General features: G+C 41.2%; 1 protein-coding gene across 2 annotated transcripts in view; it reads left to right on the top strand.

Moving 5' to 3' along the window:
- The window catches only part of LDLRAD4 (low density lipoprotein receptor class A domain containing 4), a 262875-nt gene that overhangs the window by 196213 nt on the left and 46808 nt on the right, over window positions 1–19854 (top strand). The window lies entirely within an intron of this gene.

Below are 19854 nucleotides of genomic sequence, written 5' to 3'. Positions count from 1 at the left end.
AATGTACGCTCACTCCAGCGAGGGATACGGGCCTTACTGACCTTTTGCTTTGTGTTAATTTTCTAGAGATGTACCAGGCGAGTGCAACTGTATTTTGGAGAGGTGAATGAGATTTTAAAGGCAACTTTGTTCTATTCCCTGCAGCTTGTTTTCTGTTTGTTTCGATTTTCAGTGGAACAGATTTTAAATTGAATGAACAACAATGTTGTGGAGTTTGGCAGGTCTGAGAGAAGTCCTGGCTGTATTAAAAACAAATGGGAAACAAAAACCAAAATCTAGGGGGAAAAAAAAAAAATCTGAGTCTCCTGTGAGTTGCCTGGCTAGCTTTCCTTCTCTATATTGTTTTCATGCAGGGAGGGACCCGACAGGCATTCGTTGAGTCTCCATTAGTTTTTCATATTATTGTAACTATTTTTAATTATCCTAGGACAAGTATGCTTTTTTATTGTTTACAAATTTGGTGTGTAATTTAAAGAGAAGGTGCTGCAGACAAAAAGGGAGAAGGAAGACAATACAACTGTTTTAAATAGAGCTAAGCAGACCCCCTTTCCATAGGATGAATTTGGTTTCCATTCTTTGTTGGTGAGTCCAGGCATCATGTGGGGAACTTCCCTGCTCTCTTCCTTGCCTGTCCTTGGTGTGGCTCTTGATGCCCAGCAAGGATGTTCTCTTGGCTGCCACATGCTGACAAAACACTGTTTGCTCAAATCAGACCGGTCTCCTCCCTGCAAAAACAAAACCTTCAAGTGAGAAAGAAGCCTGAGTGCTTTAATCCCTGCGTGTCTTCCTCTGTTCCGTGCCTTTTAAATTACAAACACGCATCTTGATCTTCTGTCTTACTTGGAAATGGAAATCTGAAGGAGTGGTGGGGGGGAGTGGAGAAATAATGATGAAGGAAGAGATAAGCGTAGCAAAGGTGGAAGTGATAGTTTATTCATGGCGTTACATCTCCGTTATCTTGATCTGGCCTACTTGAAGGCTGTTTTTTCCCATCTGAGCACCTTTGATGAGTGTTGATGATTCTCTCCCACTGCTGTGGCCACGGGCTGATCCTCTCGCCCCACTTCCCTCACAGTGAACATCCGCAGGGTGTATATTATAATTTTTAAGAAGCAGTAAAAAATAACCTTCCCTGGCATAGCAAGCAAGCCTTCCATCTGCTTTCCACCAGCTCCCACATCTCCTGTTTCTGAAGTGGCTGCACCTATTTTGCAGCTGACTGCCAGGCTCCAGCTAGCGTGCTGGAAGCAACACCCGCTTGATTCCCTTCTACCTTTTCTTTATACCTTTCCTTCCAGGAATGGCTTCACAAGCCCTATGTATTTCTGAAGTTCTGCTGGTTTTCATTATTAGCCTTTGATTTAGGGAGGCATGAGATTTTCTTTGCTGAGCAGCTTTAAAGGCAAAGCAGTGCAGAGATAGCTTTCCATTCTTGCTGCCAGTTCTCTCATGTTGTTGAGGAATTCATTTCGGATTAGTTTTAAGGCAAGGTTTGTTGGTTTTGATTTTTTTTTCTTCCACTTCTCTGATACTGCTAACGCTGGCTCTTAAACAAAATCTTGAGCCAATCTGTCAAAGTCATGATTAGCTTTAAGATCATGATCCTCTAGTAAACAGGTTGTTTTCTTGAGGCTTTGCAGCCTACTTTGGCTTTTCAAGCTCTTCTGCGTAACCACTGCTGGAGGCCTTCCTTAATGGCACCCAATTCCAAGGTAATCAACTGTTTTTAACAGCACTGACTCTAAATAAAGCATCATGAGACTTTCAGTGGAATTGCAAAGCTTTGCAACACTGGGTCTCCTATTCTAAAAGCTTTACTGTATTTTAAGTGGTTTTGAGAGACATTTGCAGTGGCACTTTTTTTTTTTTTTTTTTCCCCCCAACTTCCTCATTTGAAGCAGTTCTTACAACTTGCAACATGGCTCTGTCAAGGTTCACGGAGCTTCCAGCTTCTTTCCTATGTGACCCAGACGTTCTGTCCCTTGAAATGTGCCAGACGGACAAGAGGTTACTTTGAGAAATACTTTGCACTTTTCCCAGCCTCTGCCGTTCAGCTTCTCTTGTGAGAAGCTGGCTTGTGCTTGTGAGCTTTCTCTGTGTTTGTCCTGTGTTCTTCCTCAGTCATTTACTTCTGCCAGGAGGCAGAACAGTTCAAATTCTGATTTCTTTGTAGGTTTGATAGTGATTATTGTTGTTATTCAAAGTTTAATGGCCTTTATGTACTCTGCAACTAAAAATGTGAGCAGAGACTGTCTAGGAACTAGTGGTATGCAAAAGTAGAAGCCATGAAACTAGGCAAAGTAGAACAGAGAGCAAAAGCCCAAAAATAGCTGGGTGACCTGCGTGCCATACAGCCATGCAGCAGCCTTCAGTCCTTGCCTGAAAGTGGTGGTACTCTAAATGGCAAAAGCAGGAAGAGAGAAGCGGAGCAAGGGACAGAAATGGAGCTAGAAAGTGGTAAGGTGACTTTCTCACAAACTCCTTGAGAATGAAAGCCAGAACCTCCCTGCCCGAGTCAGCCACCCTGAATTTGATCCCTGTACCATACCCGAGAGCTGTCTGTTCAAACTCAAGAGTATTTGTACATAGCTGAAAACATGGTTTTCCCAGTGACACAGCACACTGCATGAACTGCTGTCACCTTTGTTAGTCATTGTTTAGGTATTCTTGATGGGATGGTCCTGGCTAAAACACAGTGCTCATACCTTCCCAGTGAGTCCTGCTTACCCTGGCTGGGGGAGGAGTTAAAATGGCATGCAGATTTACTATTTCTTGCTCTGCTTATTCTGATTTTTCAAAAATTTAATTGGAGACACAGTTGACCTTTGGGATGAATGTGAGATACTCACCGTCAGGAACAAAAGGTTCCTGGTTTTGGTCTGATATAACCAAAGACTGTGGGCAGACTTGTTTCAGGGCAAGGAGACTCGAGTCCTGCAGTGGGCTGTCCTAGAGATGGCCCCTTAAGGACTCCTCTTGAAACTGAAGAAGATGGTTATATGGTAACTGAAGACCCTTCCCTTCACTAAAGATAGGTGAAACTGCAGCTGGTTTCATTTTATAGAAATTCAAGGCAGCTCTTATAAACTGCAAATTTGATAAAGTATTCAGTCAGGAACAGTCGAATATTTTAGGTCGATTTTTCTTTTTGGTTTATTTGTTCTGCTTTTCAGTTGGAAGCTGTCTCAGCATGTTCCATATGCTACTGTAGTTGCTGAGCTCGAGGGAAGGTTCCTGAGAGCATAACTCAGTAAGACAGTGGCTTCATCGGCGATGTCAGTGCAGGAGCCTTCTGGATCTGCATCTGCCTGCCACCACCTTAGTTTTGGCAGGGCCAAACTGCTGAGCCACCACTGAAATGATCTGCGTGAAAACAATGCTACAGGAAAAAGAAATCCTGGATGTTGTCATGATGGATCATGTCAGTGATGAGCTTTGAAGGATGGCAGCACCTGCAGTTGTGGTGACTAGCTGTGGTATGAGTGGGACTGTAAAGCTGGACTTAACGCCACGACCTGCAGTTTGGTGAATGCCTCACTTCTGCAACTCAGAAATTTGAATTGGTTTAAATTCTGATGGCAAAAAGTGGATTATGGAAATACTGTAAGGCAACAAAGAGGCTATTACAGGCTTCTGTGACTTCCGTCAGTTGACAAATATTCCCCAGGTTAGTTATCAAGTTAAAATAAGTAAACGTTAAATTAATCAGATTTATTACTACATTTGTTTTCAGAAAGACTGTTAGCCACTAGTATTTTTGGATAACTGATTCATCTGAGAGATGCAATGCAGGAGACACTGTGTGTATGTTCTTTGGAAAAATAGGCATTTGCATCTTTTAAAGCTTTTCTTCTCATCAGATACATCTGTAACAAAAACATTTTCAGAAAGGTATTAAGTCCTGGTTGAAAGCAGAATGAAAGCAGAAGATGTGTTTATGCTGCAGGTTGTTAAATGTATTTACAGCTTTTGGGGGGAGCTTGGAGGTGGCTGTGCTGTGGTTATTTGTCATTCTGCTTCAACAGCTGCTTGTTGAAATTAAATAAAATCTGTCTTTGTGATTTGCAGAAACATTTTAGATTGCTTGTGTTACAATGAGTTGTAGGAGGTAATTTGAGGGAACTTGGTAGCTGTGGTATGTCCAGAAAAAATGCATAGCTTGCAATAATCAGGTAATCAATATGGATGGGTCTGCAGGCTATGATGTTATAAAAGTAGCCTTATGTGAACTGATTTCTCCATTTCCTTTGTGGTTTTTCTGGCCTGGTCAAAGGGACTAAAGACTCTCATGTCACATTCAAGACAATGGTGCTGACTTCCAGCTGGTGACTTCCAGCCCTGAGCTTCTTTGCTGCCCCGAGCTGTGTAAATACAGGAATTCTGCACTACAGAGAACTATCTCCAGGAACTTGTCTGGCAGGAAATTAATCTGAAAAGGAGAGCATTTGAGCATTAGAGGCCATGCTGCTCCACATACTCTGTGGTTTAAGAAGCTGCTTCCCCAGGTTCTGGGAGATTTAAGTTTTCAGTTAATTCCTTCAGTCAAATCTTTGAAAGAAATAGGTATGACCTTGGCAAAAAAAGATTTGTCTGAGTCCTTCTGACTGAAGACCATATGCCACATGGGAAACTCTATGAAAACAGATCTACTTCAGGATCCCTGTTTGTGTTCCCTCACTGCAGTAGTGATCCTTTGGCACTCAGTGTCCATCTTCCCTCTCTGCAGACAGTCTTGCTTTGCTTTTTAATTTCTTTCCTTCTCAGAATTGGCCAGAGAGCCAATAGACACTCAAGACCCCTTCAGGTGACTGCTTACCTGCCCAGCATAAGCTTCATGACTGAAATAGAGCCACTCTTTACTATAGGAATGTCCATCTGAAAGGCCAGACCTTGCAGTCCTGGATAAGTGCAGCTGTGGCCACTTGCAGGCTGGTCCGTGCTGCGTGGGGACGGTAGTGCCAAGGTCACGGCACGTGGCATTTCTGAAAAATGAGCTGAAGCACAGTGAAGATTGTTGAATAAATATAAAAGCATAATAACAAGCAGAATTTGTAGGTCACGCAGGCAGCTAACCAGGTTATAATATGTGTGAGAATGTGCGTGTAATTATGTTGTTTCAGAAGATGAGCTAGCTCTGTAGGGCAGGGACTTTCCTTGCATCATATTTAGCTTTATTCTCTATATAAAACTATACTGTTGGGAATCACTTGCTTTCTTCACCGATATTTTAGTTTTCAGCAGTAGTAGACTAACAGTTGGACAAGAGAAATGATTTTTCTGCTTTGTTTTGTACTGATCCTCATCTGTGGGGCACTGTGTTTCGTTTTAGTTAACTCACTTTCAGGGAGGTTAAACGCAAGTAGAGAATGTTCTGGATAATAAGAGATTTCAAAGATGTGGAAAAAAAAGTTGAAAAGAATGGTAGCCTACTAAAAAAGGAGACCAGAAGGGACATAAGTCTTAGATATGCAAAATGTCAGTATTTAAGTGACAGTGATCAATGGTTTGCCACAACTTCCACGAGAAGGCAAAGAAATCAATCTGATGTCCCACAGAGGCGGTTTGGACTAGAAGTCAGTAAGACTTCCATTACTGAGGTAGTAAAGCATTGTCTCAGCCTATCTAGGTATCTGTCAGCCTATCTAAAGTATCCCTGCTAGCAGGTTTTAGGAAAAGCTTAGATACACATCTATCATAGACAGCCCGTGTGCACTTGATCATACCTTTGAGCAGGAGTTTGACTCGTTAAGCTCCAAATTTCTTCAGCCTGATATTCCTGTGATTTTGTGTGTGAGTAAAAAATAGAACCTGTAGGACCCTGTGGTCAAAACAGGACTTTGCTAGATCACTGCTTTGAATGTCTAATTTTATCTTCATCCACACTTGGTTGTGCTCTACCTCCGGCCACTTGTTCTTGCCCTCTGACTTGGGATCGTCCTACAGCTGTGAGCTAGGCTGTAGTGCTCACCAACAGCAGAGCGACAGCATGAGAAGGAGAGATGAGTTTAACATAATTCATGTAGCTATTTAGTAGAAATAATACAAACGTTTATGTTGGTGATAGCTTATACTCATGTGCTCTATGAGGAATGTTGGTAGGCAATGTAGGATCCAGGATCAAATCTTCTGAAATTTTCTCTAGGTCTAAGAATGACTTGGGGAAGCCACTTAACTATTTTATTTTGCTTCCTTGTTTGCAAAACAAAAATACTTATTTAACAGCAGCAAGTTTTAAGAGTCAGCAAAAGTCTGAAAATTTGAAGGTTTTTTTATAGGTCATCACAGCATTTTCTGTTTCACAGATAATTGTAATACAAAATTAATTTAAGCTGACAATTTCTTCTCTCTCTATGCCAAAATAATTTGTTTCCTGTGAATGTAGAAGGTAGGAATCGACTTGAAGAAGAATTTCTTAGACATTTAACATCTTGGACACAGCTTGTATTTTCTTATTTTTACTCTCATGATATAGAGACAGGATTAATATTTTCTTAAGTATTTTTATCTGTATTCTTGATCAGCTCATGGTCAAAAGTTATTGACTACTATGGAAAAGCTACAAACATTTGAGCATTTCCTAAATGCAAGCTGTAATCTGGGGACTGCAATCATGCTGTCCTCCTCTTACCCAGAGAACTGGAGAGTTTGGAGCTGCATGAACTGTAAACACACTGTGTCATCTCTCCTTAGGCACCAGCAACAACTTGAAAGCCTTGATTGGTGGTTTTGGCACATTTTACTGAAACCTTATTGATGTAGAACTTACTAAGCCAAAGGAGTAAACAGCTTTTGATCCTTTACAGCTCCAATGGGAACAAAAGTCTGGAATACAAACACGAGTTCAGGTTGGTTTTAGGAGCAGCACTTGACAACCCATGCAGAAAAAGTATTCTGCTTCTCTCTGTGGCTGTGATTGACCGTGTGCTTGTAGGATGTGCCCTGTAAATACAACTGCTGAAGTGTAGGCTTCCTCCTGGACTGCAGGAGTATTAGTAGGTGGGTGATTAATTATGGCCACTGTGTGGTTCTGAAACACAAAGTAAAGTTGGCCCTCATATATAAAAATTTGTGTTGAATGCAGCAGCAAAAACTGAGCTGCTATCAGTGACTGCTTGTCCTCTACTGTACATTTGCACAATGGTTTGCTCGGCATGGCACAGACTTTCTGGATTATCGCTTGAAGTTGAAGCTGCTCAAGGCCTCACTGGAATTTCACCATCTGATTCTTTCTGAAGTTAATATCCAATTTGTGGTGCATTGTCAGCGCTGGATTATAGCTACTGACTCCTGCAGTCTTTCTCTGTAGTCACACATTGATTTACATTTTCTTTAAAATCTGCCTTCTAAGTCTGCTGATTATAGACATACTTAAAAATTTTGGTCTCACTGTAAAAAAGGTTAATTTTCATCTCTCTGTCGCAAAGAAAAGCTTAAACACATGATCCGTAAAGGCTCTGAAACTAGATAAAATTAAAGAAAAAGAGCACAAGAATCTTTAAGCTCTCCTGATGTAAGCACTGCCATCATTTCTGAATAGCTTGAAGTGGCAAGTCTTGTTATGTTGATTGATTCCATATAATGCTCGTTCATTAAATATCTCTCTGTGTTGAGCTGTTTTTTCATTGGATGCCCCAAGACCTAACACAGAGGACTCCGGGCTCTGGATATTTTTGTCCAGTGATGCCAGTATACTCAAACAGACAAAAGTATTAATACCAACAATCTTTTTTTCTTCTTGATCTTACTGACAGTGCCTCCAAGTATATGGATATTTTTTCCCTGTCCTTAGATTTTTTTATACAGCAACTTTAAATGTAATCATTGGGCTCTGCTTTCTTTCCTGACAGATGCCAACCAGAATGAATTGTTAGTGTAATCTCCCCAGATTCACATCTGCATGCTGTATCAATAAAATCTTACGCGATAACTATTCTGAAACCCAGTTGAACCCATTTGGATTTTCCAACCAGTAGTCTGCATTGATGGTGAGCAGCAGGAAATCCGGCAGAGTGCTGTAACACTGCAGAGAGAGAAAGTCAGCCCCCAGATAGATGCATCATGCAGCTTTAAGGATTTTTTGTGAGATTTGTTAACAAAACGTCAATTAAAAATTTAGTGAACTGAACTTAAACTAATGAGAAGTAAATGTAGCTTCAAAAGTTGTAGCCAAAGCTAACTGAATTCGATCAAAAACCTCTTCTACTTGTGATACACTGTAGTTTGGTATCCTGACAGCCTCTCTTCTTAACACAATTTCTAATTTAATTAAGAATGTGTCTTTGGGAGAGAAATTTCTTGTATGTAATGAACCTGTGAACATAAAGATGTAACAGGAATTCTAAAATCTGTCTAATTTAGAAATGCCCTTTTGTTAGTTATTGTGTGAGTCCATTCCTGTGGCGTGGTTAGCTCGATTTTTATGCAAGCAGACTTTCCTGTTAAAAAAAAAAAACAAAGAAATTAACGTGATCATTGCTATGTACCCCTATTTCTTAGCCAATGTGGTGATGCAGTGCTCTGGCTGGGCTGCTTGTAATGCAAGGTCTCTAGACAATACTTCCTGACAGGGTGTAGACGTGCTGTTAGAGGATCATGTTTCCATAAAACAACAGAAGCTTAAGTTAATACATTAGGTTTGCTAAAACACGTTTGCTTCCACATCTTAATCTTGTTTTCATTGGATACAATCAAATACTTTATCATTCAAATAACAGAGTGTGTCAGCAAGTAATTGTATCTGCAAATTTCAAGGCATAATTATGTGAGCATATGCAAAATTCTGGGCAAGGAAAGGGTAACCCAGTTAAAAGGAGACTGAAAATTGGGCTCATTACATATACATGCTTTTTGTAACAGAGAGGGAAAGGCAGTGCTCTCCCAGGAAGGGAAGAAGTCAGGTGTTGGCTTGGCTCTTCCTGTGTATTTTGCCAGTAGGCTTACAAAGGACTTCTTTTTACAAAAAATCCTTTTCCAATTAAAGCTTTATTTTAGGGACAGTGACAGAAATGATTTAAGGACAAAATGAGAAATAAGAGCTGTAATGGTATTAAGAGCTTTTCCCTGCTTAGAAATTAATGTTTAACAGCTGAAGCGAAGAGTCTGGAAAATATGTAAAACAAAGCAAAACCTCAAAAGCAAGAAAACAACCTTACCACTTGCTAGTATTCAAGCAAATCTGCAGTATAAGACCATTGTCATACAGTTGTTTTATGGGGACAGGGAGCAGACCCTTCTCATGCTCCCCCAGCAGAGAAAGAAGGTTCATTTTGGGGCATGCTCTGAAAGGGCAAAAGGAAATAAAACCATCCTTTTTCTTTGCGTTTTGGAATGTACATTGTTAGTCTGAAATCACTGCATTCCTTCTGGAGTGCCATTTTCTAAAGGCAGGGACCCCTTTCTTCCCTCAGCCTTTCCTATCCTGACCAAAAGTTCCTGACCAGAGCTGCACTGGGCTCAGGGCAGTAGGAAGGGGATGCCAACCCTACTTTGGAGCCACTCCAAGGGAACATTCTGGGGGATGGGAAGCAGCCTCACCCCGTATCTCATCACACCAGCTTTAAAAGGCTCCTGGATATGAGCTTGTGGCTGAGCTGAAACCTCCAACTCCCATTGCGTCCTCAGTGGCACTGGGTCTTTGCTGAGGGTCAATTGGAGTCTCAGCTGCCCTGAGAAGTTATGGAGTCTCCTTCTCTGGAGATACTCAAAACCCACCTGGGTACTTTCTTTTGCAGTCTACTGTAGCTTTAGCAGGGGATTGGGCTGGATGATCTCCAGAGGTCCATTTCAACTCCTACAATTCACAGATTTTTTAGAGTATGAGTATTTCATGTTGCAGCTGTCTGTACCTTTTGTACAATGCCAGACTTCTTTCCCCATCTACAGTCTGAGGTGATAAGGATACCAAAGTGGAAAAGGTTTCTGAGATTTGCAGTTTCTTAACATGAGAAAAGCAGTGTTTGGTTTGGTTCTGAAGGAAACCTGACATTAAAGGCTTGGGTATTGTGCAGTCAGTCTTTGGGGTTTCATTTTATTTGCATGCCACGTTCCTTTGAGCAAATAAAAAGTGCAAGATTTGAAATGTCTTGGATAGATTTTCTCCAAACCTCAACAAAATCTGTGATCTCATTGGCCATAGGTCGCTTTATTATATTCCCTGTTTGGACTGTGTGTGACGACATTTGCCACTGCACTGCTCCCAGCTCTACAGATATTGTTTATTATGTCAAAGGCATTTTTTCTCATTCCAGCTTGTTAGTGCAGTAAATGCAGTTCTCACCATTTACAGCAAACTGTTTTGTAAAGGGTTCTGTGTTATGACAGTCTCAACCTTCACCTGTTTCTCTGGTGAAACATCAAAAAAATAGCTTTTGTATTTGAATGCATATTTTATCTATTGCACTGTGCAGAAATGATGTGTTTTTTCCAATGCTGCTGTGGTTATTTTAACTCCCACCTGGTTCCCCGACGATATTTAGGCTGAGCCTGCTGTGCTGCTTTGCTTAGCTGCTGGCTTGTGCTTGGAGCCTGCAGTCGCTGCTCCTCGTATCCCTCACAAACACATCCCAAGGCTGGAGTCCTGACAGACAGTGCGGTGCAAAGGTACCTGCAGAAGCACTGCTTGGTCTGAAAAGGCTGAAGTCTCTCAGTGAGCCTGATGATGTCTAGACAGGATTGTAAGCATCTTCAAAGCGCTCTGCGAGCATTACCTGATTAACATAACTGTGCCAGCTGTTTTGATGTTTACATTTTGTGCAGGCAAAATTCCTGCTTTGCTTTATTACCTCTTGCAGGTATGTGGCTGTCATTATTATGGCGCTTCAGAGGATGAGGAAATCAGGTTCATGCATGTCTACTGTAAGATTTTGCCTTAAAACTCAAGCCAGTGCCACTGGGCCCCTCTCTGACCTGGCTGCCACGGTTTGCATTATTTCCCTGTGAGATTTCATCTTCCAGTCCATAGAAATTATCATTCCCATGGCTGCTGAAGACTGCTGCCTCTCTTGTCACTTTGCTGCTTGACTCCAGTTTCTTCCCTAGTTGCAGATGGGGAGAGGCACATCTGGCAGCACAAGCCCCTGTGCAGGGTGCTCCTGGGCCAGGAGCTGGATCAGCGCCGTACTCATGGCATGATGGAAGCCATGAGAACAGTGAGAAGAAGGGAAAAGTCTGCCTTTGCCCAGCTTTTGCCAAAAGGCTGCATTTCTTTCTGACCTCATGTGCAGCTACCAGAGGTATCCATCTCCTGTCTTCTTTTGGTAATGGAGGTTCTGTGTCATGGAGGCATTCGTATGGAGTAAGACAGCAGTAATCTTTCAGTTTTCATTTCTTCCTGATAGATAGAAAGTGTTTCCAGGGCTGATTTAAACCAAAATAACACTGCCATTGATAGTCATATGTGCTGAGTTTGCCCCAGTTTTAAATGTGACCAAAAGGCATTTGCAAGGAATACCATTGTAGAGACATAAAGAATGTGCAGGAGACTTGGACAGGACAGTTCGCAATTAATAACCTAACAAACCTGGAGTGTTGGGGTGTAAGTACAGCAAAAAGGTGGACTTGGACAGACCTAAGTGAACATTAATCTAAAATACAGGCTTATCTTTGACCAGAGCAGTTGGATTGGCTTAGGAAAAGACTTAGTCCTGTATTGCCCCTAGGTCAGGGGAGACAGTCACAGTTTCTCTTAAAGCTTCCTGCAGCTGGTTGGGTTTGTTCATGCATTTGCTGTAGCCCTTTTGCCTGTAGTCTATCTGCCTTCAGTAGGTTACTTAAAGAAGGAGGAGGATGAAGTAGAGAGCTGCAGATTTTGTTACGAAGGTATTTGTAGCCCATTTCACAAGATGGAGGAGTGCCTGCTGTAAGCTGCTGTATGCCATTAGCTGGGATGGAATGAGTTATGCTGAGAGCATGCAGCATTCTGCAGACCTTGGCTTTATAGGAGACTCCTGCAGTAGAGAGTGAGTTTTGCTTCTAACAAACTCAGAAGAGTTGAGTTGTGAGCCTGTCTTTCTGTGATTGCCCTTATTAGTCCAAAATCTATTTTTTTTTCCCTACATAAAAGAATACAGTCAACAGCATCTCTGAAGGAAAATGTTTCCTATCATCCATGTATACACTTCAGTCATCTTAGATGTGGCTCTTGGAACTTATTTCCTTACCGATGCTTGCCCTATCTCATCTGCCTTTTTAGTCCTAGTCTGTGCTTCTCCCCTTATTTTGGCAGGGTGAAACTGCAGTATCAGTGTCATCAGCTAGGCTGTAGTGGGGGAGGTTCTGTGCAGGAGGAAAACAAACAAAACAAAAGATGTCAGGAATTTTTTAGGCAATTTATGGAGAAATTTTTTTTATACCATGAAGTAATGATGGTATGCAATTTATGGCCTCACATCTCAATGGAGAAAAAGGAAGAGGTCTGTCTTCCTGCAGTAAAATGTGGAATTTTCTGGAAGTCTGTATAAGATGAAAAAATATTTGCATGTAGGCACAGAGGGAAGCACTGTGCAAGCATCTAATTGCAACACTCCCTGCTGACTGCTTTTAATGTGTTGGTTTTTGCAAGCATTCTTAATACGGAATTAGACTTTTGCTTAAACAAAAAAAAAAGATACATATATATGTGTGTGTGTATATACATATAAAAAGTTCAATTTATTAGATTATTGTGAAGGACATGCAGTTGGGAAAACCTGTCTGAATGCAGTAAGCCAGGTGAATTTCTTCCACTTCTAGAAAATGGTAATGGATTGATATTGTCTGTAGCGGTGGACTCACCATTTAGAATCATAGGATCGCCAAGGTTGGAAAAGACCTCCAAAATCATTCAGTGCAGCTGTCCACCACCATCAATATTTCCCCACTAGACCACATCCCTTAGTACAACATCTGCACGTTTCTTGAACACCTTCAGGGACAATCACTCAGCTTCATGCCCAGAGGTTCCCATGCGTTGGGAGCGAGCCACGTATTTATATGTTGGCATCATCTTTCTGTCTCAGTTACTTCTCAAAGTTTTGATTTCACCTACTATATTATATATTACATATAAGGGATAATATTTGTGTGACAAATTGTGATCCATGTGGCACGGCGTTTTAGCATTCTTTAATTTCAGGTAGCTTTAAGGAACTGTGTGGACCTAACAGTGACTTCTCACTGCAAGTGACTTTTCTTGCAAATGTTTTGGGTCAAACACAAAATGGCCATGGATAATCTTACGTCAGAAAGCAGTGTAGAAATGATGTAAAAGTGTGTGTCAATATAAGGTAGCCACAGGTCCTATGTCCCACTAAGGAGATTCATAACTGCAGAGAAAGATGAGAAGAATCCAGATTTACAAGTCTTTAATGATTTGATGTTTCTGGTTAGGGAGAAGGTACTGCAAATCATCATTAGCTATTTTAGTGGCTCCTTCTGACCTCTTCACAGTTACACCCTGACTCTGGCCAGGCCTGCAGTAACTACAGCTGTGGCTTTACTAAGGAGAGTAATTAGTAATGAAATAGTTTTATGCTCTTTAGCATGTAGCTCACATAGTTTTTAGTGGTATGCATGAAGTGCGACATGGTGTTGTACAGATGTATCATCTCTCACTTTAAATGACTTTTAAAATGCCTTCTTGGCTTTGTCTTCATAATTAATGTTTCCAACCCTACTTGTGGCTCTGAAACCTTTATGCTGTGCTACATGATGACTTATTTGTTCTACGCAAATCTCATAGTTCGATTCTCACAACAGGCTAAATATTTCGCTTAAGGTAATTACCTGACTTCAAAGGAGCTTCATAGAAAAGTAATAATATCAAAAAGAGCCTATATGCTATAAATAGCGTATAAAATTCCACATTAAAGACTTGTGTATATTACAGGAGTCTTCAGAGCAGTGTGAAATATAATTAGGGCCTTCTTCTGAGGCATAAAATTCTCAGTAATAGACGCTAATCTTATTTGCTTGGAATGAAGTGGGAATATACCTATCACGGCATGTTTTGAAACATTTGAATTCTTTACATCTGAGTTTCCAGTCATACTTGTCTGGCTTGATGTTTTCTTCCTTGACATTTTTCCACCGTGCAAGGTTTATTTGTGACTAAGCTTTCTCCTCTACAAAATCAGAAGCATGAAATCTCAGTAGGACAATTAGGATTTCAGTAACATATAAAAGGCTTTTTAAGAAAAGAATTAAGAAGAAAAAAGTAAGTTTCCTGAGTGGTGCAACTGTTTGCTCTTCATAGGGTGAGTTGATTGCCTGTCTGCTCACACAGTAGCTGAAGGTGGCTTGGGTCCTGTACAGTAGGGCCATTACCATTAAGTTCCATGGTCTGAAGGATCTCATTCTTGCTGCAAATAGAAGCCAGCTGGGAAGGAATATTTTTTATTAAAACAGCTTTTCTGAAGAACTGTTCTATGTAATTCCTTGTTTCCCTATTCTTTCCCCAACCCACAAGTAAGGTATTTATCCAAAGTACTTCTGATATAAATGCTTCAGATGGTATTTAAAGGCTGATTCTTCTGCCTCTTGATGGCTATAGGAGCAGTCTGGTCTCAGTGCAAAGATGAGACTGAGCTCTCTTATCCTTCAGTCTCCTGCCATGCCTGATGTGGCCTGTGGAGCAGAAAGCGATCTGGAGCAGCACTTTGGGCATGGCTGTGGGTCAGGGCGTGTGAAATGGAGTCACTCAGCAACACTTGTTTTGTGAACTCCTTGTTGTTTCTGTGGTGGAGTAAGAAACACAGTCTGGGAGGAGCTTCTATGTACATGGCAATTAAGAACAGAAGTTTATGCTTGTCCATTGATTTATTACATGACTTGCAGTAACCTAGAGCAAAACCAGAAACAAGTTACCTGAATTACAGTTCATTTTCATCTTGATGTTGTTGTGCTGTCTTTTGCTATTCAAGGTAGGGTGTAAAAGGTTCTGAAATGTACTTATGCTGGGCTTCCAAGGTCAGCTGAGAATGGACAGTCATAGAATCATGGATAATAGAATATCCTGAGTTGGAGGGGACCCAAAATGCTGATGGAATTGACAAGCTTTTTATTTCTTTGTCTGTATTTTTCTTTTTTTTTTAATAGAAACTTGTATTCTAGAGCTGAATGGAACTGGATTGAATTTTTAAATAGTAATAGTAAAGTGAATCCATTGAACCATTTTCAGTTTGCCTCATACTCCAATTGACTACATGCACTAATTTAATCTAGGGCCATTGGTTTACCTTAAAAAAAAAAAGCTTACATCTGGTTCCAGCATGATTAATTTGCAGAGGAACCTTGTAAATAAATTATATTTAATGAAAGGTAAGTGGGATGTTTGGGACTATTCAGGATATATGTGATTTCCTTTTTTTTTTTTTCCTTCTGACCTAACAGATTAAAATAAAGAAAAAAAAAGTCATGTGTTGATATCACACAGACATAATAAGTCAGTTCCATAGCTGTTTTAATTTAGCAAGGCTTTTCTATCCCTGCATCATCATTGCATTGTTTACACAGGAAAGAAGACACAGCAATAAACAAACACAAAGACTTGGGGCTGGTGACTGCCTGAGTATCACTTAGCAACATCAATATTTTTGTGCGCAAATAAAGGTCTCCTGCACGGTGCATACTGCAAGTGTGTGTGTGTGCCTCTGCAGCGCTGACCTTGTGCGCAGAGGGATCGGTCTGTTGGTGATTGGTCACTCCTTAATTTGGATGTCTAGACATTTCTGTCCGAGAGAGTGAAAGGCAGACATCTAACGACGTGAGAAGAGAGTCTAAGGGACACCAGGACCTTAAAATAATTCCCCAGCAAATGGACAGTGTGTTTTGTTCATTTTAAAAATATATGTTGTAAATGATTGAATGGAACACATGGCTGAAGGATTTATTTTTTTATTATTGCTATTAGTTAACATTCTTCTTTTCTTGGACCTTTCCATGACTACGATATAAACAGATAAAGCTTCCTGTCTTCTGTGAGTGTGATAGTTAACATAATGATTCGTCGTCTGGCTTTGTGGAAGTGGGTTTCCTTCGTTTGCTGAGGATCAGAATACATAGAAGATAAATGAACTACGTTAAAATGAACTATCAAGTTTTAATTTCTGATGTTAAGCTATAATCAGACATGTCATCGCACGGAATGTTCAGGTGAAAAAATAATTATTATCTATATCTGCATTTTATTCGACACCTCTCCACAGACACATGAGCACATTTATATCCCTATGTGGGAAGCAGAGATATAAATCCCTACCAAGTGCAGGAACCTGCAGCTCCCACTGCTTCCCCTGGGCATCAGATGTTTCCAGGGTATTAGCCTCATGTTTGTCAACAGTGGTATGCACATCCATTTAAAAAGGCCCAAACTTTCAGCTGTCCTTTAAGTATACGAGGAGCAAATGATCACCAGAGTGATTTGTGTTTGGCATATTAGATATTTGTATAAGGAGTTAGAATTTGCTCTTTGAATAAACCATTTGGAAACTGTATCTATTACCTTAAGTATATTTTTTTCTGTAATAATAAGATCTGGAATGCAAAGGAGCTTGAAAGAGCCATTAATATCCTTCGGGGATCTATTTTAGTTTTCTTTGGTTTTAATCCTTTCAGTCATAAATCCTAGAAAACAGCAACTGGTGCATGAAGCCACCACCTTTCAGAGACCAGCACTCAGCAGCACTGCCACAGCAAAGTCTGTAGAAAATTGTGTGACACAGTTGGATTTCAGTGCTGGTATGCTCCTCAGTATCAGAGAATTCCCATGTGGGAATAGCTACAGCAGCATTACAGAGAAACTTTTAGACCCCTATAGATGTGCCTGCTGGCTATGCTGGTATCAACTGTAGGTAAGGATCACACCTGTAACTGGATCAAGTATGCTTGTGAGGAAACAGAGCAAACTTTATAGCTGGTCTGCCTGGCTGGGAAGATTCGCAGCAGAGCAGACTGGTGGCCCTGCGGGGCTGCAGTGATGTGACACTCAGCTCCAAACTCATGTGACCAGAGCACTTCCGAATAACAGTTTATTTTGAAATAAGTATTTGCTTTAATTCCGTGAGGAGATCACACATCTTGAGTGGCTTCAGGCTGTTGCTCCTACAGAACTTCCCCATTCCTTTCAGAATCTTGTTCTTCTCTTCCCTTGCTAATGTTTGTCTCAAATACACCTAGTAAAGTAACATTACCTACTGAATTCTGTCTTAGGTAAAGAGTTGTTCACTAGTAAAATTACCAGCAATAGAGTTTTCCATCACTGGACTACCTTTTTCTATGTGTTACCATGTTAAAATGTTTGCAGTATTGCCTGCTAGCTCTTGCAATCTTATTTTTTCCACACTGTATAGTGTTTTTTCTGCATGTTTCAACTCTGAGATCCTCTTAAGAATCTCAACTTTAATCATAACACATAACGACAAGGGAATTAATGCAGAAAAGCTCAGTGAGATATTGAGGAAGGGAAGGTGATACCTGTCTTAAACAAAACTGATTCCTCCCACGCTTGTGCTCCTACCAGATTCATTCCCACTTGCAAGCCTCCATTCTCTAGGTGGGATCAGTTGTGTGCACCTGGAGGATGAGGAACATCACCTGCCAAGTCCTTATCACGTCATTTCAATTCTGTTTGACTGGTGATGACGACTTGTTTTCGGGGTAGATCTCTGTCCTTTAGGAGTCAAGCATGTTATTATGGGCTGTCCTTTCACTTTTGAATCTTGCTGATTCTAGCCTAGGTGAACATTAGTTTGCTGCACGTTTCCTGTGTTACCCCATTGTGGGGCTCACTGCCATCCTCCTGCTGTGACAGCGCAGAACTGCTAATCCATCCTGCGGACATCTAGGGCAGTGGCTTTCTGGTGCTGATGCAAACATATTTTCACAAAGGGTTTAGCTATGGCTGAGGGTCTGTGTAGGTCCTACACAATTCAAATGCTGCTACTTTGGGAACAATCTTAGAGCTCACCACCAAACCTAAAAACAATATATGTTTTTTTTTCATTTGTTGGCCACCTTGACAAAACTTAACAGTTGCCACCTCGTGCACTGACTTTGCTTCACTCATTCCTGTGCTTTGCTGGCACTGAAAATTTGCTTATAGTTTTTCTATCCACTTTGCTGTGGGGCAGAACCAAATTCTCTACTCCTGCAGAAGAATGGAGATAATAATATCTACAAACACCTGAAGGGTGGGTGCAAAGATGGAGCCAGGCTTTTTCCAAAGAGGGGCAAGGGCTTTCCAAGAGCCCAAGGACAGGAGTCAGTGGGCACAAACTGGAAGTTCCCTCTGAACAGCAGGCAGCATTTCTGTGCTGTGCAGGTGACGGAGCACTGGCACAGGCTGCCCAGAGGCTGTGGGGTCTCTTCCTTGGAGGTCTCCAGAAGCCACCTGGCCGTGGGCCTGGGCACCCTGCTCTGGGTGGCCCTGCTGCAGCAGGGCTGGGACTGGGGGACTCAGAGGGCCCTGCCTGCCTCAGCCATGCTGGGACCCTGTCATTCCATGGGTATGGCAACACAGCAAATATCAAGAACCTGTTCCTCAGTCTGAGCTGTGATTCTTATATATATCCCCAGGACCATTACATCAAGAAGCAAGTACTGAATACATACCCACTGCCTGTAATGCAACGTCCTAATGTCCATAAGCTTCCATTAAGGTCACTTGTTTTTGGATCTTTGGAGACATATTGCTAGATGTTATCCTTTCCTTTGAGGCAATAGTGCTAAAATTTGAACCGATTGAAATTTCCACAAATGGTATTCTTTGAATGCTCTCCATGGCTTTATGTTTGATTTGACTAGATGTGTTATTTAGCTTGCTTAACCTGGGCATGTAAATGAATTGCTTTTCTAACTGGACAGCTCTAATTTGTACTTTTCTGTTTGTCAAAGTTATACTTTATGTTAACAGACACTTCGTTTTTGTGTGCATTTACTAAATACATAATGTGTTCCCATATCAGGTCCTTTGACAAAGTCTCATCTGAATGAGCTCCACATAATTGTTTTAATTCCAATCGCTCTTTTTGATAAGGAAGACATTTTTTTTCCTTCCTGTGTGTAGTGTTCCCAGCAGTGCAGTAGCCAGGATTTGATTTCTGTCAGAAATGATACTGCTTCAGTCTCGTCTCTGTACGTCTCCTCAGGGAGGTTGGAGGGTGGTTATCCTCCGGCTGGTCTGGACCCAGTCCAGCATTCGATGAGAATGCAAATCCCCTTGAAAGCAGACACCTTCTCTGCAGCAATACTGCCTTTATCCTGTGTATGCTTCAGGAAGCTTATGATAAGTTTATATTTGCATGGAAATACTGTTCTTTTTTAAAGGTACCCAATCTTCTGCTCTTCTAAAGCTTAACAGATGTTCCTAATTCTTTCTTTTCTAACAAGAAAAAATGAATAAATATAACCTGATTCAGGCCCACGCCACAGCAGTGTAGCAGATTATTGTTAGTGCTTGTTTGAAACAGAAGTTGGATTGTTGAGATGTTTGCTGTAGTTCACATTAATTTGGGGAATTTTTAGATTCCACACCTTCTTTGGCATGGCATGGGAGTGTGAGCTGAGGCATGCTGGGCTTCCTCACGCATGCTGGGGGCACGGGTGAAGCAAACATCATATGCATTTTGGCAGTGGGGATGGGTTCCCTTTTTTGAAATGTCAGGCCCAATTCCTGTTCATATTGGAAAGACTTTCTGCCCTTTCGCAGCAAAGCAAGTTGACCTTAAAATGATCTTAAATCAGTTATTCTCTCCTGATTCAAGTTTTCTTATTCCAGAATAACCATTAGCTGTAGGCCCACAAGGAGATTGCTGGCTGTGCGGTCAAAGGATGCAGCTATTCTGGTACACTGCGGCTAACGCCGATTGCTGACATAATAAG

The sequence above is a fragment of the Phasianus colchicus genome, chromosome 3 (genome assembly GCF_987193195.1).
Source record: "Phasianus colchicus chromosome 3, bPhaCol1.hap1.1, whole genome shotgun sequence".
NCBI classification, from domain to species: Eukaryota; Metazoa; Chordata; class Aves; order Galliformes; family Phasianidae; genus Phasianus; species Phasianus colchicus.
The sequence above is the reverse complement of the archived record's forward strand: the minus strand, read 5'-3'. Positions and strand labels throughout refer to the sequence as shown.